Raw genomic sequence first — 23569 nt, forward strand, 5'->3', positions numbered from 1 at the left:
GGTGCGGGCCGGGGCGGGGCCGGGGCGGGGCCGGGGCGGGGCCTGCGGCCGGCTGTCGAAGAGCACCGCGGCCGGCTACAAAGGACCGGGAGGCGGGGACCGCGGCGAGGGCGTGGAGGGACCGTGACGTGCCCTCGCCGCAGCGCCGAGGGCGGGCAGCCCAACCGCAGTGCCCCCGCCGCACCCTCTCTCCCCGCCCCCAGGCCGAGCGCAGGGCGCGAGGGGTGCGAACCACGGGCACGCACACACGGCCAAGCACACGTAGGTTGGTATTAGCTCAGCAGACAATTACGCCATACAAACACGCGAGAGATGTACAAACATGCCGGAGCACACGAGAGTCGCTTACACACACGCTCCCCAGACACACTCAGCCTCTTTCACGCACATCATTGGTAATTTTGCATACACATACATGCTTGTATATATTCCTAGTCGATCACTCACACATACATAGACAAGCCAGAAATTCTCAGTCACCCAGCCCAGCGCACAGACAGCATCACCCCGAGATTGACTGCACATCCAGAGAGACGCTCAGACATTGGGTACTGCATTCATTCACTCAGTGCTGTTATACTGAGTGCCCCGCTGGTGCCTGGCACGTTTTGGGCACTGACCGACAACACGCTGAACAGAATAGATGGAGTCCTGCCCTCCGGGAGCTGACATTGTCCCGGAGGAAGGAGACACACACATATCACATACCGAGCAGGGCTGCACATCAGGAAGGATGGAACCGCAGGGTAGGAGGCGTGTGCTAGGACCGCGTTCACGCCAAGAGAAATACACTCTTGCACGTGAACCAATGACTCACACATGTACACGAGGCTGACTCCTGCAATAACCCCACAACAAAGAGATTTTTCATGCCCTTGTACCAAAGACAGACTCACAAGGTGACTCCAACACACACAACCCCGACAGGGCGCCCACACACAAATCCACCCCAGAAATATGGGTAGTCGGGAGCTTAAATAGAAACACGCTCCAGAAAAAGACACACAAAGAGACAGATCATTTCACACACACTGCACACAGTCCTGTCAGTCACCCACACAAATATTCCCCATTCCAGGGTCACCTCCCATGACCCGAGATGCAGCCTACTCTTGCTGAGCTAGGAATTCACAGCCCGGTAGTCCTAGGCTTCCTCTGACTATGGCCAGGGTGAAGGGCAAGGGGTCCAGGGGTCGCTCTGCTGCGGTTTCCCTCTAACCCCCTTCAAAGCCAGGTGCCATGTGCCTTCTCTGGATACCCTGGCTCATTTCTCCCTGATCATTATCAGGGAGAGGGTCTTAAGAGTCTCCAGGGACATGGTGGTCCCAGCTGCTTTTTCTGGATAGGCAGAATTGCCAGCTGCCAACCCGCCCTCCTCTAGCAAGTTCAGACATGCCGTATCAGGCTGCGTGGGGACCAAGCTGGGACTGTGAGTGCCTCCTCTTGCACCCCACCCCCACCCCCATTTCTTCCAGGGCTAGGAACCGTCCCTTCAGCACCCAGCCTCATGGTTCTAGGAGTCCCAGACTCCGGGATGCAGTACAAGTGTATTTTTAACAAAACCTGCTCCCTTTTCTGTGAAATACTGTTTTCAGAACATTCCAAGCAAGGAAATTTCACGTTGGAGAACACATGGAGTCTTATTCTAAAGCTCCAAAACTGTTCATGGTGACTAAACCCATAGAAAGGTCTTTCCTGGTGGCTCAGACAATAAACAATCTGCCTGCAATGAAGGAGACCTGGGTTCTGTTCCTGGGTCAAGTAGATCCCCTAGAGAAGGAAATGGCAACCCACTCCAGTATTCTTGCCTGGAGAATTCCATGGACAGAAGAGCCTGGCAGGCTATAGTCCATGAGGTCTCAAGGAGTCTAACTTTTTGGGTGACTAACAAACACAAGCAAACCCATAGAAATAGAGAATTCAAGAATCTGAGTTAGATGAAACTTTTGAGGTCAGTCCTCATGCTGGATGCCTGCATCTGCTCTCGCATCTTGAGGAGACAGTCTCTCTGGCTTTGCTTAAATACTGCTGCTGATGGAGACCTCACTACTTTCCAAGTAAACCCTTTTCACTGGAGAAAGGGCCAGGCGGTTGTCAAGACTAGGAGGGAGTGACATGGAAGGAGGAGAGAAAGAGTCCCCTCTGTGCAGAAGCTAGAAAATGTAAAAATAACTCCCACTTACAGAATTTGCTACATGCCAAGGACCATTGTAGGCACTTCACATGTCATTGCTCTTGCAAGGCTCTTACCATTTTAGCCATCTTTTTCAAATGAGAAAACTGAGTCTCAGGAAGATAAGTAACTTGTCTAGGGTCACAGCTGGTAAATGATCCCACCTTGGACTGAAACACAGTAGTCTGGTCCCAGAATCTGCATCTCAACCAGTATCCTTTACTGCTCCCTGCAAGAAAGCTGGCTGAAAAGTTCCCACTGGAAAGGGGAGAGAAAAGCAGGAACCTGGTGTAGGTAGAAGAGTCTAGATTTTTGAGTTTGAATCCTGTGTTCCTTGCAACCTTGGACAACTAAACATTCCACATTCACCCATCACACATCTTGGGTGCCCACTGAGTTACTGACTTTATTTTCCTCCTCATCTCCTGAGTCTTCTAGAGGAGGGGGTCCTGACTTTTACTGAAAACCTGCCATATGTCAGGGTCTGTGCTCACACTGTTTATTTCCACACATTGCAGCCTGCTTTCAGCAGCCCCCTTGGCAGATGTTACCACCTCTGGAATGCTGAGGATGACAAACCTTAAACCCATGGCTCAAGTTAACCTCTGGGAAGTGACCACGCTGGGATTCAACCTCAGGTTTGTCTGAGTCCTTTCTACAACATCTCATCAAGACCAGTAACCCCAGTGTAACAGAGGAAGGGAGGCAGGAAACACAGCCAGGGTATAAGTTAGGAAATGTGCCCACCAGCCTTAGGGACACCAAGGGGAGGGATGTCTGGCAGAGGCCAATAGAGGAAAATCCAGAAAACCTGAGCACACTGCGCCTGGTCCAGGAGATGACTGACCTTCCCCGTCCTGTGCTCTGACTGCTCTCAGTCTTCCAGAGACTAAGAAGGAGTGCTCATGAGTGGATTAAACTGTGACATCCGGCGAAGGAAAGCCTCCAGCTCATCTTCTCTGGCTAGGAAGCCTTCCAGGTGATGGCAGAGAACAAACCGGAAACAGAGAGGACAGGAACCACTCCTCAGCTCTGTGGCATATCCCCCATTAGGGACTTTTTTGGTAAATATACCAAAAAAAAAGGATTGAAGAAAACCCATAAGTTATAAAATGGAGAAAAATAGAATTGAAGTTTATTGTTAGCGGCCTGATTACACTCTTAGCAAAGCTGTGAGGCAAGTAATGGATTATTGCGCTCATTTTGAAAATAAGAGAAAAGGTTCGGAGAAGTAAAGAAAGCTCCCTCAAGTTATTTGGCCAACAAGTGGGAGAAAACCAGTTCAAATTCAGGCCTATTTGATTCTAAGATATCTGTTTTCTTCTCCTACCTCCAAATCAGCTCATAGGGGATTGTGGGAGGCAAAATAATGCTCCCTTCCCAAAAACGTCCACCTCCTCACCCCCAGAACCTGTACGTATGTAACCTTACATGGCAAAAGGTACCTTGCAGATGCGCTAAAGTTCAGGATCTTGGGGTAGGGAGATGATCCTGGATGATCTGAGTTGGCCTAATGCAATCACCAGGGTCCTTATAAGTGGAAGATGGAAGGAAGCTGGAGGGTCAGAGAAGGAGATGTGGCAACAGGAGAGGGTGCAAGAGCCAGAGTGAGATGTGAAGATGCAGGGCTGCTGCTGGAAGCCTAAGAAGGCAGGCAGCTTCTAGAATCCAGAGAAGGCAAGGAAGCCAATTCTCCCCTAGCCTCCCCAGAAGGAGCACAATTCTGCCAATACCTTGATTTATAGCCCAGTGAGTCTCGTTTTGGCCTTCTCATATGCATAATGGTAAGATAATAACTATGTATTGTTTTAAGCCCTTAGGTTTATGGCAAGTTGTTACAACAAAAGTAGTAAAGTATGTGAACTATGAACTGTAGCCCACCAGGCTCCTCTGTCCATGGAATTCTCCAGGCAAAAATACTGGAGTGGGTAGCCATTTCCTCCTCCAGGGGATCTTCCCGACCCAGGGATTGAACCCGCGCCTCCTGACAGCAGATTCTTTACCACTGAGCCCCCTGGGAAGCCCCAAACTGTTTATTCCCCACCAACGTCAAGAGTCTTGGATTTGGTGCCTTTTTTCGTTGTGTCAGGGTCTACAACACTTTGTAATGAACCGGCAGTAAGTTAAACATTCAAAAAGGAAAAAAAGAAAACTTTGCTTGTGAAAAAGGATACATTTTAATGTACAAAATTACACAAATTATACATTTGACTAACATAGAAAAATACATCTTGGTAACAAGAGAAAATGCCAGCCTACTATACACAAGATTGAGCAATCAATACAAATCTTGAAAACCCGGAAAGGAGTGCTGAGTCCCAACTGGTCAGGAATCAGATGGGCATCTCCAAGAACGGATTGCTGTGTCCATTTCACTGCAGGTGGGAGTTTTGGGACAGCCACTGCTCCAGGACCCAAAGGAGGGTTCCACCACAGAACATCCAAAGGGAAGTGGGGGGGGGGGTGTCTGCCTGTGTTGCCAGACCACCCCCGTGTGAACCAGTGCTTCAAAGGGAGGGGAGGGGCAGAGCATGGACTGCCAAAATTCTGACCCTGTGTTGATTAATAGAGATGTGTAACATAGGGGTCCTTTTAGATGCATGCAATTACAAGGTGTAGAGTTCCTGTGCATCTGGGACCCACTGGGAAAGGACATAATTTCCAAAATGATGCCTCTGCTTCACAGCTTTTATGTGATATCTGCCTCGGATTCAACCTGGGAGAGTGAGAAGACTGAGGAGGTTCTGCCAAAATGAACTGACAAGCCATGTTCATAACCTTTGCCAGTGACACCCAGGTCATTTCCCTGCCTCCCCAGCAAAAATTGGTTGTGCAACATTGAATGTTGGGAGATCATCTCAGTTACCCAACTGAGGTTGGTGGTTCATGTCCCACCATTGCACTGAAATGCATCTGAACCAAGTTCAATATGTTAAGGGAAGGTTCTCAGCATCCACAGAGCACTAATCTGTGCTGAATACTTTAGGAAACCTGTGCTAACTCATTAAGGCCCACACCTTCCCTGATGTTTCCGTGGAGGACATTGAGACTGCAAGAAGTATTCCGTTAAAGCTTGCACAACCAGTTGGTGGCAGAGTCATAGAACCCCGTGTCTCTGGCCCATAATCCAACCTTTGTGAGAGGCAGAACTTGTCCTTGTCCTGACGCCAAGTCTAATGGTTAATAGTTATAACATCGCTGCATAGATATATATTGTCCCCATCACTTTCAATGTCATATTTGCAAATATTGTGTTGTATTACTTTTGCTTTAAAAGGAAGCTGTTGATAGAGCTGATACCCAGTTTTCAGCTCATTCGTCTTTCTCTTCCCTTGTTCTACCATCATATAAAGGTATCATCAGTTTAACTTTGGGCCTCGCCTGATGATGTTTTTCAAAGACAAAAATATTGTTATCAGAGAAAACCTTACTTTGATGGTATCAGTTCTCTCATTAGTCTTCCTACGACTGTGTAATACATTTACGCCAAAGATGCAGACGTCAGATTTGGATGGGAGCTGTGCTTGCTGAAACCAGAGCAGGATTTAGGGAAAATCAAATGGGATAAAGCAAAGCCAGTCCTTCCATCCTAAGCCTATTGACGTTTTAAAAGCAGTTTTAGGTTCAAGGCATACACTGTATTTTTCTAGAAATTCTCATAAAACAAGAAAGAGGACTAAATACAGCCACAAACTCTAGAGGTTTCTTCTTCTCTGCCTCCTTAAGGTACCAGTTCAGTTCAGTCACTCAGTTGTGTCCAATTCTTTGCGACTCCATGGACTGCAGCATGCCAGGCCTCCCTGTCCATCACCAACTCCCAGAGTTTACTCAAACTCATGTCCATTGAGTCGGTGATGCCATCCAACCAACTCATTTTTTGTCATCCCCTTCTCCTACTGCCTTCAATCTTTCCCATCATCAGGGTCTTTTCAAAAGAAAAGGTACCAGAGAATTTCCAAAAAAATGCATTTCGGAGCCAGGTAAATTGGTGCAAATGCTGAAGAGAAATTTGCTTCTATTTGCTTACATGACTGGTCAATTTATATATCATACTGGACTTAGAATATCTGTTTCTGGAAGATTTTTGGATGCAAGCAACTCTACCCAAAGGAGTCTGCTTTACGTGCCTGTTGTATCACTCGGTCATATAATCAGAACTTTCGTGTAACTGTGCCATGACCAGCTACCAAGCACCCGGCATCCAGTTCTGCTGCAGTGTAGCCACAGTTTGTTACAGTGTGCTACCTATTTCATTTCATAGGATCATTAGCAGCTTAAAAGGGCCTCTAAAGGTAAAGTCACCAAGCCAACTAATGGAATTCAAAATATTCCCAAGATGAGAACTTTCCTCCTGTCAACTCTGAGAATACATGTTTTTCCTAGCAAAGAGCAAAATGGGTCTGACACAAAAGAAACCCGCAATGGCATCTGGGTATTTAATAAACACAGGGGATGGGAGAATGAAAAGAGACAGCGAGGCTATAGTTTGAGAGTTCTGCCCCTGGCTGCTCGTTAGAATCACTGGGGGGCTCTTTAAAGACCCTGCCTGGGGCCCACTCAAGACAACCTGATTTAAGTGGTCTGGAGAGGAACTGGGTGTTGTATTTCTAATTGCTCTCCGGGTGAGTCCAACACGCAACCAAAGTGAAGAATCATCAGTACAGAGGACAGTGGTTGCATCCTACAGGTAGCCTAGGAAGAGGGCATGGCAGGACTCCCACTGCACCCACCCCCTGACTCCCAGCCCCTCCCACTTCAAGGCACTGTCTGAATACAGAAAAAGAGGCTGAACGTTCAAATACGTCAGAAAAGTCTAGCACCCTATCATCCGATGTTGACTGAATTCTCAAGAAGTGTCTCATTCCAGACCTGGAATTTCACCCTGGAATTAAAACAAAAGCTGTGAATCCCTCAAAGGAAGCTCCCACCAGCCTGAACGTTAAGAAGCCACAAGTTTTTATAAAGTTTACTCAGTAAATCGCTGAGTAACAGAAACAGAAAGAAACCCATCTTTTAAAGGATTTGGGCTCCCTGCCCTCTGCAGTGATGGATAAGTAAGTTCATACAGTAATCTCATCACAGAATGATTCATAAACTTTTGATCAGCTTTGCTGCTTCATTTTCACACTGGGAAACTAGGGTAGGGAGGCTTTGGAAGGGGCGGATTTAAACTGCAATCATCTCAGCCTAGCTAAGAAGTAGGTGAGTTTTCATCATATCTTGGGATTCAGGACTTCCCAGGGAGAAACATGGGAGAAAATTCTTTGATCAAATAAATGTTGCCTGGTGGCTCAAATGGTAAAGAATACACCTGCAGTGCAGGAGACCTGGCTTTGATCCCTGGGTAGGGAAGATCCTCTGGAGGAGGGCATGGCAACCCACTCCAGTATTCTTGCCTGGAGAATCCCCAGGGACGGAGGAGCTTGGTGAGCTATAGTCCATGGGGCCTCAAAGAGTTGGACATGACTGAGAGAGTAAGCACACACACAAGTGATGCCATATGGATTGCAATCATTAGAGAATGAATTGCATCAGACTCAGATCTAGAATTACAGATCAGAAGAAGGGGCATTGTGGCACAGCCAGAGAGCCCTGCATAAGATATGAGAACCAGCTTTGGTTCCATCTGCCATCAAGAAGCTGTGTGATTATGGGTGTGTCACCTAACCTCTCTGGGCTTCAGTTTCCTCACCTGTAAACTGGGGAGAGGCAGAGATGTTAATACTGAAGTCTCTAGCTCTAACCATGGATGCTTCCGGATCTGTTATCCTAGTTCCTGCACCACTGGCCTGCCTGGGAAGGGCAGAGGCGTGACCATTCCCAGCACACCTTGGTCTGCAGGGCCATCAGACCACATGGTGTCTGTGTGTCTCCACTGCTGCTACACCTCTGGTGGACCTATTTTAAGAACACTGCCTAGCAGTTCACGGGGAAACGTTGCCATGCCAACTCGCTGGCTGTTGCTAATCACAATCTATGAATGCGTGGAACCACCATCTGACAAGCAGTTCTCTTCTTCCTTAGCCTGGAGACCTTCTCCAAACTGTCATGAGACAGATCACCTTGTGCCCAGTGGCACCCCGCAGGTATTGATACATAATGGATGTGCATTGGATCAATGATGTGAATTAGTGACATGAAAGTGTGTGCACCACACTGAACTCTGAAAGGCGCCTTGCCATCCCGTGTATCTATAACGCTCCTCGCAGGTGCTAAGGCAGGTATTTTATTGCTCCCTTTGACAAGTAAGTGAATAGAGGGGAGGAAGTGACTTTTCCATGATCTCAAAGCTAAAAGGTTGCAGAGCCCAGACTCCAGCCCAGTGACTCTGTTTTAAACCCTAATCTCTCTCCTACACCTGTTGGTCTCTTGTCTCTCCAGGATATGAAGGTCAAATCCAGTATATTCATGCAGACCTTAAGAGCTGACAAGTGCATTTTCCATCTGCCTTCCCATTTCATCCGTCCAAAGTCTGAAGGTAAAGAGGCGAGGCTCTGTCGAGGCCACACCTGGCCTCTCAGGTTTCTTGGGTGCAGTGGGATGGACTGCTCCACTCTGGAAGGCCTCACGGGCCTGCGAGTGGCTCAGGAGCCTCCCTCGGGGTCTCTGGGAAGGACGGAAGTAACAGAAGTAGCACAGAGGGTAGAAAGACCAGTGGCGGGTTATGTCAGGACAAGAATGCCATCTGGGGCGACACACACTCAGCAACAGAGATGAGCCTGGAGGGTGAAGACTCACGTTGAAAATCCGCTCAGAAGAGGCACTTCATGAGGCGCAACTGACCGGCTAACAGACGGACTGATGTAAAACCTGCCCGTGAGAACTGGGTCTGGTGTCTTCTCTAAGCCCAGACCTGGCTGGATGGAGGAAGGAACCCCAGTGAGTATCACGCCTCAACCCCAACAACACGTGGGCCCAGGAGCCTCCAATGGGAAGCTGAGAACTACATTTTTTCCTCTTTTATTTTTGAAAATATTTGGAAAATACGCCATCCTTTGAACCTCAGAGGGAGACTTCCGCTTGGGAAGGGAAGGAAGACAACTGAACTCAACCGAGCATCAACGCTGTGCCAGGCACCTCAGGTTTCTCACCCGCCTTGTGCTGGTAAGGACTAGGGTACCACCCTGTCTGACAGCCGGGGTTCTGCAGCTCGCAGAGGCGGCTGACCTGCCTGGGGCCCCAGGAGGTAAAGGTGGAGGATGGCCTCTGAAATCAGACTGACAGACTCTGCAGCCAGGCTGTCTCCGCAACATCGGGACTTCACGTATCTTGCTGGGGTGTGCCCTGCTGCCAAGGGGATTTGCAGCCCTGAACACAACCCTCACTTGTTCCAGAGGAACTGCTATGAACCACCTGCTGCGTGCCAAGGCCTCTGCTGGGGGCTTCTCCGTGCCCCCTCAGTTAACTCTCAGAACAATCTAGTCCCTTCTCCCATTCTGCAGATGAAGAGACAGACCTCTAAACTCTGAGCTGCCTGACTCACCTGGGCTGTGAAATAAACTTCTCACATCCTGACCCCAGGTACTAATCACCGTGCATCCCCTTCTCTGTCTGTCTCAACGATTTTGTGAAGCTGTTGGAGAAGGTTTCCTCTCTCCCATTTCCCTTCAAAAAAGAATCTTGGGCTCAGAACGGTCAAGGTCACAGGGGAAGAGGCAAGTGGCAGAGTTGGGACCAAAATGCAGCCCAGGCCTTCCTGGATGACTGCAGTCACAGCACCAGCCTGTCTGGGAGACTTTGGACCCAGGTCAGGTCCCTCTCTGGTCTCTGGGTTTCTGTCTGTAACTGAAAAATCTGGGCAGACCAGGCATATGAGGCGGGGAGCAAGGACTAGACCAGGAGGGAGTGGGGGTCTGAGGTCCCCCAGGCTATGTGCCTGTCTACGGGGCAGGGAATGAATGACTGGGCCTCGGTCAGCTCTGAGTGTGGCCAGGAAGCTAGAGGCCCTGACTTGCCAGATCCACTGTTTTTCCAGAGAAGCCAGAAATCCAGGTCTTTATGAGAAATCTCTTGGCTTTGAAATGTCATCTGCTAATTCCAATATTAACAGATAAACGTAGGTATTCATACCCTCAATGTTCATGGCAGTATTCACAATAGCCAAGAGAGGGAAGCAACCCAAATGTTCATCGACAGGTGGATAGATCAGCAAAATGTGATCCAACCACACAATGGAATATTATTCAGCCTTAAAAAGCAAGGAAATTCTGGCACATGCTACAACATGGATGAAACTTGAGGACCTTGTGCTAATTGAAATAAACCAGTCTCAAAAAGAAAAAATACTCTGTGTGATTTCACTTGTATGAGGTCCCTAGAGTCATCAATGTCATAGAGACATGAAAGGAGAAAAGAGGTTGCCAGGGGCTGGGGAAGGGGAAATGGGGGTCAGGGAAGATGGAAGAGTCCTGGAGATGAACGGGGGTGGTGGCTGCACAAGCTGTGACTGCATTTAATGCCAATGAACTGGGTATTTAAAAATGGGTAAGGTGGGAAATTCTACGCTATGCATGTTTTCACCACAATTAAAAAAACAAAGCAAAACAAAACAGAAGCTAAGCAAGATATGCTTGTGAGCCAGATCTGTCCTGAGGACTGTGGACTGGGAACTCTCTGAGGTCTGTCCCGTGGGTCATGGGGCCTGTGTGAGCCCAGCCCTGGTCCTGCTGAGGTCCCAGACGTGAGGGCAGACCCCCACCCATCAGCAGCCTTCTTGCCACCCACCTCTGCCTCACAGCAGAGGCAAGAAAGAACTCAACTCACCAGCTTGTTCACGTACAGCCTGCTTTTCAGGCTGCCTTTCTCAAGGTGTTAAGACTTCAGACATCCCCGTTAGCCCCTCGGCTGCCCTAGTGAGAAGGCCTCACGGCCAGCCCTGCAGTTTACAGGCAAGTCTTTCCGGAAGGAGCAGACCCTCTTGATCTGAGCCCAGCTGCTGGGCCACAGTGTTCTTTAACTGCTGGGTGAGATGAGCAGAAACAGGGCTCCAGTACTTTGGACACTTTGGGGGTGCTTTGGTTATTTGTGAGAGGTGGGAAAGTCATGGACACAGGGGTCCAAAGAGACTTATGTGTAGAAAAGAAGAAATCTTTTCTTATTCTGGAAGCAGGCGGGGGCTGGGTTCGGAACCTCCCCAAGCTGGCCAGAGCCTGCCCCACAGTAAGACCCCAGATGATGTTTGCTGCAGTGGGATGAGCCTCATCTGATGAAGGACACGATACAGGGAGGGTTATAGACTCATCAGAGGTCCGAGCAGGGAGGGATGCCAGAGGGCTCATGGTCACACCCATTTCACAGATGAGGAACTGAGGCCTGTCACCGCCAGTTAGAGGCAGAGTTGGGTCTCTGGGTTCCTTAACAAAGTCTTTCCCCCCTAGACTAGGGGTGCTTGACCCTTGGGGGTCCCAGTCTCATTTGAGAATCTAGTAAAGTCCATGGTCCCTCTCCCTAGGAAAGTGCTCACACACATACAATGTTTTGCACAGGCTAGCCCTGCACAAACTCTGGAATAGCAAGGTGACTACTCAGATGTCTTTCACATCGTGATGCTCCCAGGCCCCATATCACCCATCTTGGGTGTCAGCTATATAGAATAGTAATGAGTACTTTATGGCAGAGAGCCCTCCTGAGCAGATGTCAGTATGTGAGTGAGAAAAGACAGAATTGCATTTTACCAACAACTAAGATTCCTGATCACACGGGAAGCATCGTGGTGTTTGGGGCACTTTCACAGCCATTAGCTCATTAGGTCATTGGAACAAAACTGTCAAGTAGGAGTGAGGCCCCTCAGACGCTGAAGCGGAAATTCGAAGGTTAGTCATCTGTGCAGGGACACAGCTTAGGAATGGCCAAGCCAGGCAGGACCCTGGGACTCCAGCCCCTGACAGCTTCTGCCGCCCCGTGCCAATACGTACAGGCTTCTGACAGCTAACAGCCATCTCGTTGGCCCCCCAGTTGGTTTTACACAGAGTAGGGGTGACTCAAGAGTGACTTGAAATAGGAAGAGGGTTGTCTGGCTTGTAGTTCAGATCCCTCAAAGGGATCTCAAATCATGGGGCCATCTCTGCTCCACTGGGCAGTTGGGAGCGATGTAAATCTTTTCCAGTTTGATGCACTTGCCTCTGCACTGTCTTCTTTCCTGCAAGAACAAAAAACCAGGGAGATGAGTTCTTAAAGGGAACATACCAACCAGCATGGCATCTACATGAAGCCATCTGAACACACAACACTTTAAGATGCTGGGAAGCCCATAGTCATCTCTAATTGTAACTGGGCTTAAACCATGATGGGGTTCCCAGGTGGCACAGTGGTAAAGAACCACCTTTCCAATACAGTAGTCACAGGAGCCAAGGGTTTGATCCCTGGGTTGGGAAGATCCCCTGGAGGAGGAAACAGCAACCCACTCCAGCATTTTGCCTGAAAAATCCCACGGACAGAGGAGCCCGGCAGACTGCAGTCCATGGGGTCACAAAAGAGTCAGACACAACTTAGGGATGGAGCACACATGTGAATCATCAGCTGGTGATTATAATTCATGATGAATATAATTCATCAGCTGTTCCCTCTATAAATGAATCTCAGCTTGAAATTAATAAATAATGCTCTCTTCATCTGGGGTGTCTTTTATATTTTATTGCAGTATAGATGATTTAGAATGTTGTGTTAATTTCTGCTACACAGCAGTGATTTGATTATACATATATATATTCTATTTCATATTCTTTTCCATTATGATTTATGACAGAATATTGAATATAATTCCCTGAGCAATATAGTAGGACCTTGTTGCTTATCCATTCCATCTGTAAGAGTTTGCATCTACCAACCCCAAACTCCCAGTCCATCCCTCTCCCTCCCCACCCCCTTGGCAACCACAAGTCTGATCTCTATGTCTGTGAGTCTATTTCTGTTTCATGGATAGGTTCATTTGTGCCATATTTAGATTCCACATATAAGTGATATCATATGGTATTTGTCTTTCTCTGTCTGCCTGACTTCACTTAGTATGATAATCTCTAGTTGCATCCATGTTGCTGCAAATGGCGTTATTTTGTTCTTTTTTATGTATAGGTACCACATCTCCTTTATTCATTCATCTATCAATGGATGTTTAGGTTATTTGTGTCTTGGCTATTGTGAATAGTGCTCTATGAACCTCGAGGTGCATGTATCTTTTTAAATTGTAATTTTATCTGGGTATATGCCTGAAATGGGATTGTTGGATCATGTGGTAATTCTATTTTTAGTTTTTCAAGCAACCTCCATACTGTCTTCCATAGTGGCTACATCTACATCAACTTAGACTGCCACCAGCAGTATAGGAGGATTTCTTTTTCTCCACACTCTCTTATCTGGGGTGTTTTTGAACCTTGAAACAGCATAGGAGTTTCTTGTGAAGAAGCATTCATGTACAAAGAAGGCTTGTTGCCTTCATGAGACACTTAAAGGGGCCAGTGACCAAGATAAGTTTTAAAATGACTGATCCAAAGGAAGAAAGAGATTGGGATTATCAGGGATGTCTTCTTTCACACCCTCAACAAGTTTACAGGCACCTGCTCTACGTCAGGCTCGGTGCTAGGCATTGAGGTTACAGCGCTTGCCTTTGTGTGTGCAAGGAGACAAACGGTGACCTAGGAATCACAAAAGAAACATTATGTCCCGGACTTGAAGGAGGACAGAGTGAGACAACTTCAGGGGGCCGGAAAGGAATAAGCTAAATGGGGGCCAGCAGGAACATGAGCGGGGAGGAGCATTCCAGGCAGAAGACTGACAGCCTGTGCAAAAGTCCCGTGGAGAGAGGCAGGGAGCTCAGCCAGCCAGCGTGGAGAGACCAGAGAAGTGAGGGGAAGCATCGTGGGAGATGAGGACGGGACGACCTGCCACGTGGCAGATGCTGGCCTGAGGGGAAGCTGGGGAGCTCCAGTGCAATGCCGGGATGCAATAAGGGCTTAATGAATGAAGAACAAAAGGAAGGAAGGAGATGAAGGAGGAGGGCTGCCTGGAGTCGGTGATATTTGAGTGGTGTCTTGGAGATAAACAAGAGTCCTCTGGCCAGTGGAAACAGTTTGGAAGAAGCCAAGAAGCGTGAGAGAACGTGGGCTGGGAAGGCTGGGAGGCAGCGAGGCAGAATCAGTTTGCCAGGAGGAGTCATCCCGAGTGTTGCCAGACCTGTACGTGTGTTTGGGCAATTTACACAGGGGGACCCCAGAAACATTAAAACCCTACTGAAGAGCAGCAGTCCCTTTGCAGCTCTACTGTTGCTCCCGTAATTGATTTCACTGAGCTGGCTTTTAATACTGAGCGTCTCCAGAGATGGGTAACAACGGTTCACATTTCATTCCCAGTCACATTCATGATCAGGATGTTGGGTGAGGACACCGACCGCAGCATTACCTTGTGTGTGTGTCCCCAGTCTTGGCGTAAGGTCAGATCTCACTTTCTCAGTTTATTTATTTGTGTGGGTGGTTTTTAAGTCTTCCTTTCAAAATGTATTTGCATGTACCCTATAAGCTGCTTTCAATCCTTTTATTTGAAGGAAATAAGCAAGGTAAAAATAAATCTAATTACAGTCTTTAGAGCTTCTAGGACCATTGGTACCCACACTTCACTATACATCAGAATCATATGGAGAGCTGTGTAAGATTCAGATTCCTGGGCTCAGTTTTAGACTTACGGACTCAGTACCCAGGAGATGGATCTCAGAAATCTGTGTTTTCACTGAGTCCCACACTCATATTTTCAGCTGGGTGGATTCTAGACATGAAGTGCACACATTAAGAGCCTGGCATCTGGGTACCATTGCAATTGGTAATGCTCCAGTCTGAGGACAAAGCTGGCATGTAAAGTTTAACGTTTCTGGAATCAGGTGTGTGAGTCCAAATAGAAGAAATCCTCATCTCTTGCCTACATCATGCACGAGATTGGTACCCTGTTCCTTGCACTGATCTTGTATCATCAAGGAGTTAACAGAACAGCTCTTCCAAGATTCATGAACTTGATGGGTCCCCTCCATAACCTATGTGGATCACCCATAGATGATAATTCCTGATGAAGTTACATCTTAAAAATTATAACAATTACAAAGATACTCAACTCCTGAGCAATGATCAGCATGCAATAAATTGGAGAAATCACTAATGGAGGATGACATGCAATAGAGATTCGAAAAAGGATTTTAAAATGAGAATGTTTACAATATTCACATACACATTCTCTGAATGAAAAGTAAAGTGACAGATCCAAGACGTCAGTCAATAGGCTAGACAGACACAGATGAAGAGAGGTTTAGTGAACTGGAAGATGAATCTAAGGAACTTACCCAGAATTCAGCACAGAGATAAAGTGGTGAAAGGACAAAGGGAATTACTCTAGACCGAGTGCTTGGATGTTGCATTTTTGGGGAGTTAAGGCCCAAATGGCAAGGAAGGTCCAGCCATGAAAGAAATGAGAGTCAAGGGTTTCCAGGCAGAAGTGGAAAATGTGTAAAATGTGTAAGGTTAAGAAGCTCAGCAGGAACAGGTTGATGTGTTTGAGGAAAACAAAGCAAGAGGCTGTGGTTTCATCAGGTGAGAAACCACCACAAGGAAGAGGAAAATATGATCTTGTGTGGAGTGGACTTCAGCTCCAAAAGTGGTGGTTAGCAGGAGGCATGCTTCAGCTAAGAACTTTCTAAGACTTTCTAAGAACTTTCTAACACTGAGAGATAACCACTCATTCATTCATTTATTCATTTACTCATTATCAAGTACCTACTCTATGATAGGCACTGTGTTCAAGGCTATGGGGAATGTTAAATAAAACGTGGGCATCTTTGTCCCCAGAGAACACAGCTGAGTGAGTAAAACAGACAGGTAAACTCAAATTTCAGACAGAATGAAATGCCGACTTCACAAAATATCAGTAGTTGTTGAGAGTCAGAGTCATGAAGGTGATCCAACTGAAATGTCAGGATACCTCTTGGAGGAAGAGTGTGCTCACTGCACTGCAGATGTGTGGGTATCAGAGGGGACTCCTGCATTTGCATAAGGAGCAGTTACCCAGTGTACCCGAAAGTACTTTCCAATCCTAGAACTGACGATTCTGTAAAACAACAGCAGGTATTTACATGCCAGGGGAGTTCGAGAGGACTAGGCTGCCTCTTCACCTCCTAGTCCACTGGGGGAAGCAAACGTCTGAGCAGATAATGGTGGAGATCCCAGGCAGAGAGTCGACCACATGATGGGGAGAGGGGAAGCCCTTGGGTATAAGAAAATGAGGGCAAAAATGGGGACACTAGTCAGTGCCCTACTTAGTTCCAGACCTTTGTCGAGACAGGAGCTCCTCAATAAGAGACTGCACTCTGACAGGAGGGGCCGACACAGACGCGACTGTCCTTGACACCATTGACTTAACACCCAAGGTCATACAGCCTTTTTTCCCGGGGACGTACGGAGAAGATGAGAAGGTCAGACTTGGGGACCTCTTTGTCACTGCTCTTTCTCTCATCTGATCTGTAAATCAAAACAACGCTGAATTGACCTACTTCATAGATTAAAGGCACTTGGAAAGTACAGAACTGGTATTCTCTGCTGTTTCCTTCTTTTCTTCCAGCCCAGACCACCACCGTCTTTTACCTAAATCAACTGAAGCAACTTTCTGACCAAGCTGTTGGGCTGGCCTCACCTTAATCCACTCTCTACACAGCAGTCAGAATTACTACAAAACTGATCACATCACTTCCTTGCTTTTACTCTCTGTCTTTCTCTGCTCTTAGGACAAAGCCTTAGCAAGACTTCCAGGACTATGTAACCTCCAGCCCCACCCACCTGTCTTATCTCATCTCTTGAAATGCAAACCCTTCCATGTCACACAGCTGCCACACAAATTCCTTGCCCACTGAGTGCACTTGCCTTGACCACATAAGCAGTGTTAGGTGCTTAGGGGGTGGAATCAATGAATAGGTACTTGATGGCAAGTGCCACTGATGGGCACATTCAGTGGGTTTTCCCTCCAACTCCATTCTCCTCTGGGTGTTTGTTGACTAGGAGCTTCCATTCCACTAACACTTCATCAGGAGCAGTTACTGGACCAGAAATCATTTCCCTTTTTTATGTGTCTCTCATCTGAATGTGAAGTCCAGCTTGGTCAATTAAGTAGATGCTCAACTCCCTGGACATGCAGGACAGCAGGTTGAGTGCTCTGGATTGGCACAAATGCAAAGTGTGTGCTCTCAGGAGCTTGCAGGAAAGGACAGAAGGACCTGCACCCTCCACAAGACAATCAGGACCAGGATGCAGGGAATCTTGAGAAATAGAAATGAGGAGGGTTCTGTGGGGGTGTCTTCCCTGGGGAGCCAGTGCTCCAGGTGGGAGGACCAGCAGAGGCAGAACTTGAGAATCCACAGTTACAAGAACAGCAACCCCGGACCAGACCTATGTGTCACCTACTGCCCTGAGTGCTTGACAGATACCACCGGACTGAATCCTCACAACTCCCCATGATCCACATTTATTATTTCCCCCATTTACAGAGGAGGACATTGAGAGGCTAAGAGAGAAATTTCCCCAAGATCCTACAGCAGGTAAGTGGTGGAGTTGGAATTTTAAACAAGACCTACCAGACTTCAGGAGGCTTCCTTGGTGGTTCAGTGGTAAAGAATCTGCTTGCAATGCAGGAGGCATGGGTTCAATCCCTGGGTTGGGACGATCCCCTGGAGAAGGAAATGGCAACCCACTCCAGTGTTCTTGCCTGAGTAATCCCACGGACAGAGGAGCCTGGTTGGCTACAGTTCATGGGGTCGCAAAGAGTCGGACATGACTGAGCAAATGAGCTCAGGGCCTACAGACAAAGGCATGAGTGATGGCCCAGACTTAGTACAATTCTCATTGAATGTGAACGAGTTCTAACATATTTCCTCAGGGAATATTTAGCATTTTCTTGCAGGTAAAGGGAATCAAATGCAAAATTCACAATAAAAAAAAAAATCTTCAAAATTTAAGAACCTTCACAATCTGCTCCATCTAGCCACTAATTTTTATATTTTTAATGATGTCTGTTTGTGAGCCACATTATGCTATAAACAGGTTTGGTGTGAATCATGATGTTTTAATTAGAATACTAGTTATTCTCAAGAAGTCATCTAAAAGAAGTCCTTGTATAATTAGTTGAGGAAACAGACCTCTAGAGGGAAAGAGACCTCACAGGAATCACACAGTTGGATCAATAAGGCTGAGCTTGGTCTAGCTGTCAAGTCCTGTAACTGGTACTCCAGGAGATGGTGACGGACAGGGAACCTGGCGTGCTGTAGTCCATGGGGTCGCAGAGCGTCGGAGATGACTGAGCGACTGAACAACAATGACTGATACCAGCATCGATCCAGAACCTGCTGAGTGCCAAGCACCGGGCAAGAACCTACTTTAGTGTCAGTGAAATAATGAAATAAAGTCCCTTCCCTCCAGCTGCTCATATTGTTATTTCTTTTTTGATACCTTCTTACTGAATTTGAAAGGAGTACCCTGTATTTATTTTTCTCATAGATGTTTCACCAGTGTTGCTGCTTCTTCTTCCTTCATGCCTTGTGAATGTGTGGCTCTTTTTGGCCCTTCTCTAAGCCCAGACCCCACCTCCTTTAAGCATCTGAGACAGATTTTGCTCAAACTCTTCTTGGACACATCCTCCCACGGGGAGCTCACCACCATGCCAGAGACATTTGTTTCACTGGACACCCGATTGTTGGGAAATTTCAGTGTGTGTTTTTTCCAACACCACCAAGTAATTCTCCACTTCTCAGGAGACACCGACTGGAGGTCCTACGATTTAACTCAATTCTGACAAAATCTACCTGGAGGAAGCATCAGCTCCCACGTGTTAAAAGCTTAGTCCCACAAGACTGCCCCCACTTCAGATGCCAATCACAAATCTGTTGTTACCAACTAGGGGTAAGTTGGAAGTTCCTAAGATCCTCTCCTTAGGGCTTTTTTAAAAGATAGTTTAAAATTTTAGTTTATTTTTGTTAATATTTATTTATTTGGCTGCACTGGGTCCTAGTTGTGACACAAAGAATCTTCAATCTTTGTTGCAGCATGTTGTGGAATATGGAATCTAATTTCTTGACCAGGAATTGAAACTGGGCCACATTAGGAGTGTGGAGTCTTAGCCACTGGACCACCAGGGAAGTCCCCACCCCGGCTTAGCTTGTTCAATTTACTAAAGGGGCTCACAGAACTCAAAGGAACATTTATTCATGTTTACCAGTGTATTATAAAGGGTATTGTAAAGGATCTAGATGAAGAGGTTCATAAGGCAAGGTTCAGAATGGTCCCCAGCGTAGGAGCTTTTGTCCCCATGGAGTTTGGTGTGCAGCATCCTCCAGGCACATGGATGAGCTCTGGTTCATCCACCTGGAAGCTCTGTGAACCCCATTTTTTTTAATAAAGCCTTGTTATAAAGAAACAACAGGCTCCAAATGGAGTCACTTGTGCTAAGCCCCACGTCAGCAAACCAAGACCACATTTCTAGCCTGGCGGCAGTCTCAGCCTCTCCCAGCAATGTAGTCTTACCAAGTCAGTCTGGGATTTTCTGGTTAGCAATAGTGAGGTAATTCTCCTGATAGACCCTTCATCACTTCCCCAAAAGATGAAGCAATCCACTTTCTTAACTCTCTGTCAATAAAAGGTCCAGAATCACTGCAGATGGTGACTGCAGCCATGAAATTAAAAGATGCTTGCTCCTTGGAAGAAAAGCTATGACCAACCTAGACAGCATATTAAAAAGCAGAGACATAACTTTATCAACAAAGGTCTGTCTAGTCAAAGCTATGGTTTTTCCAATAGTCATGTATGGATGTGAGAGTTGAACTATAAAGAAAGCTGAGTGCTGAAGAATTAATGCTTTTGAACTGTGGTGTTGGGACTCTTGAGAGTCCCTTGGACTGCAAGGAGATCCAACCAGTCCATCCTAAAGGAAATCAACCCTGAATATTCATTGGTTGGATTGATGCTGAAGCTGAAACTCCAATATTTTGGCCACCTGATATGAAGAACTGACTCATTGGAAAAGACCCTGATGCTGGGATAGATTGAAGGCAGGAGGAGAAGGGGACGACAGAGGATGAGATGGTTGGATGGCATCACCAACTCGATGGACGTGGGTTTGAGCAAGCTCCAGGAGTTGGTGATGGGCAGGAAGGCGAGGCGTGCTGCAGTCCATGGGGTCACAAAGAGTGGGACACGACTGAGCGACTGAACTGAGCTGAATGAAAGGTTTCTGTTTTGTATATCTCCTTGGTGTGCTGTCACATCTGACTCTTTGCAACCCTAATGAACTGTAGCCCACCAGGCTCCTCTGTCCATGGGCTTCTCCAGGCAAGAATGCTAGAATGGGTTGCCATGCCCTCCTCCAGGGTATCTTTTCAACCCAGGGATCGAACTCACGCCTCCTGCATCAGCAGGTGGGTTGTTTACCTCTTGCACCACCTGGGAAGCTCTCTGGGGTGGGATAGAAAATTCCATCCCTCTAATCACATGGTTGGTATCCCGGCAACTGGCCCCCACCTTTGGGTTACCTGGGGGCATCCCCCCCAGTTAGCTCCTTAACATAACAAAGCCATCTGTATCTCAATGGTTAAGACATTCCAAGGGTTTTGGGAGCTATGTGTCTGGAGCAATGGATGGAGATCAAATATACACATCTTATTATAAGTTATACTATCACAGAAGTTCATCTATGAATGGAATAAAAATGAGACTTGCTAGAATGTGTGTGAAGCCACTGAAGAGCTATTTCACATGGCATTTAAAGCCCAGAACAGGGTCCACTCACCGCAAGGGCCTCTCTTCAGACACACAGTCTGATTTGAAGGTCCCTTCCGGCTAAGTCTGTTTCCCATGGCCCCTCTTGGCTCCTGGGGCTTCATTAGGATAAGGAGCTATGGGCTTCCCAGGTAGTGCAGTAGCAAAGAATCTACCTGCCAATGCAGGAGGTGCAGGTTCAATTCCTATGTCAGGAAGATTCCCTGGAGAAGGCAATGGCAACCCACCCCAGTATTCTTTCCTGGGAAATTCCATGGGCAGAGGAGTGTGGCTGGAGCCATAAAGAGTCGTTCTTGACTGATAGTGGCAGAAGATGAAGAAAGGCACAGCTTTTCCTGCAGGAGAACCACAGCGGGTATATGTGAAGGGCTCTCAGAAAAAACAGACCTGATTTCTAGCATTTGCCAATTTCTGTGGTGTAAATATTCCCACCGTGGCGGATTTCCAGCCACCAATGGGATGTCACTGAAGAGTTAGTAGAAATGGTCACAAGTAGCTCTAGCCAGCCAGGAGAAGCCAGCCCCAACTCACCACTATGTGTGTGTGTTTGGGAAGAGTGGATGCATAAAAGAATGAATGAATGAACGAGAGAGACAGATACCAATTTTGCACAAGTGACAGGAAAGAACTGGAATCAACAGGATATTTTTTTTATAACTGTGGTAAATAGAGTTTACAAATAAAACAAGCCAGGATCAGTGTAAAAAGCACTTTAAGCAGCTTCTCCAAATTACTTTAAAAGAATCAGGCCTGTTTTTTCATAAAGGGCCATGATGACAAAGTGTACCAGCTCTATAACTGACTACCTCTGTGATCTTGGGCATGATACTTACTCTCGCTCTCAGTTTCCCCATCTGTAAATGACAGTGATAACACCCATCACAGGGCTAGTGTGATGAAGGGCCCTGGCAGAAGTGAAGTGAAGCGAAAGTGTTAGTTGCTCAGTCGTGTCTCCTTGCGACCTCATGGACTGTGGCCCACCAGGCTTCTCTGTCCATTGGATTTCCCAGACCAGAATACTGGAGTGGGTTGCCATTTCCTCCTCTAAGGGATCTTCCTGACCCAGGGATCAAACACGGGTCTCTTGCATTGCAGGAGGATTCTTTACCATCTCAGCTACCAGGGAAGCATGATGAAGGACTGGCAGACATGCAATGATGGTCCTTGAAATAAATTTTGAGTGAGTGTAGTGGGGGTCAGCGTGCAAGTGTGGAGTGTGGAAAGAGCATATACTGTGACACAGATAACCTCTATCCTGTTTCCATGAGCTTCCTAACTGTATGGGATACAAAAAAATATAGATAAAAGTAAAATGCTCTTTTTCCCCCAAATGCCCTAATCAGTGTTTCAGTATCAAGATTCATTGGACCATTTTCATTTTCACTGTTCTTAACATTCTGGTCTCATTGATGGATTCTTTCATGAGTTGAGGCCCCTCTGAATCTCATTATACTGAGGCTTCTGGGCATATTGATCCTCTTTAGGAATAAGGCAATAAATCGGCCACAGACCTAATGACCAAGCCCACTGCCAGGGGAGAGAATTCAGAAGGCAGGTTTCCTCACTGCATTGTCTGTCTTTAATTGAACTTTTATCATGAGTTTGAAAATCTGATTCAGCAGTAGGTATCAATGGCTTAAAAATGTTTGCTCCCTTTGAGGTAGTAATTCCATCTCTGAGAACCAATTTCCAAGAAATAGTCTTTGATGAAAACAAAAATTTATACACAATGATAAGCATCACATTATCATGAAAAAAAGGAAGCCACTCAAATGTTCAATAACAGAGGTTAAGAAAGTTTTGTTTATGAAACCATGAGAAGTGAAGTTTAGGAAAACTATGTTATCATGGGGGAAAAAACCTACAAGATGAGATTAGATTTAAAAAAGCAGCATATAGGGACTTCCTTGGTGGACTGGTGGTTAAGACTTTGCCTTCTAATGCAAGGGATTAAGTTCGAACCCTGGTTGGGGAACTGATTCCACATGCCTCAAGGCCAGAAAACCAGAACAAAACAAACAAGAAGTAATATTGTAACAAATTCAATAAAGATTTTTTCAATTAAATTTCAATTAAAAATTTTTTTAATGCATGTGAATATTTTTTTAAAAAGCAGTATATAAATTATACTACAATTATGAATATTGGAAACTTACCTATAAGGATAAAAAAGGACACGGGCCAAAATAGCAACAGTTATTTTGTTTTTATGGTTTTTGATGTTCTCTTCTTAAAATTTTTCTCTATTTATGCATGTTTTTGTAACAAACACACATTACTCAAAATTAAATTTCATAATCTGAATTTTTAATAGTATATGTAAGTATACTGTGGCCTTTCTAACCAAATATAGAAGTATATTAGAAAGCAGTGACAGATTTTATTTTCTTGGGCCTCAAAATCACTGCAGACAGTGACTGCAGCTGTGAAATTAAAAGATGCTTGCTTCTTGGAAGAAAAGCCATGCAAACCTAGACAGGATATTAAAAAGCAGAGACATCACTTTGCTGACAAAGATCCGTATAGTCAAAGCTATGGTTTTTCCACTAGTCATGTATGGATGTGAGAGAGCTGGACCATAAAGAAGGCTGAGAACCAAAGAATTGAT

The 23569-nt window shown here is 46.4% G+C and overlaps 1 protein-coding gene across 3 annotated transcripts in view; it reads right to left on the reverse strand.

The window, feature by feature from the left end:
• Positions 1 to 4776: 4776 nt before the first annotated feature.
• Positions 4777 to 23569, reverse strand: part of C29H4orf50 (chromosome 29 C4orf50 homolog) — a 293220-nt gene continuing 274427 nt past the window's right edge. For all 3 annotated transcript variants that reach the window (XM_070458138.1, XM_070458137.1, XM_070458134.1), the window contains one exon: positions 4777 to 12311. The gene's annotated coding sequence lies outside the window, so the exon portion shown is untranslated. The remainder of the gene's footprint in view (positions 12312 to 23569) is intronic.

Source organism: Odocoileus virginianus, chromosome 29, assembly GCF_023699985.2.
Source record: "Odocoileus virginianus isolate 20LAN1187 ecotype Illinois chromosome 29, Ovbor_1.2, whole genome shotgun sequence".
Taxonomy (NCBI): Eukaryota; Metazoa; Chordata; class Mammalia; order Artiodactyla; family Cervidae; genus Odocoileus; species Odocoileus virginianus.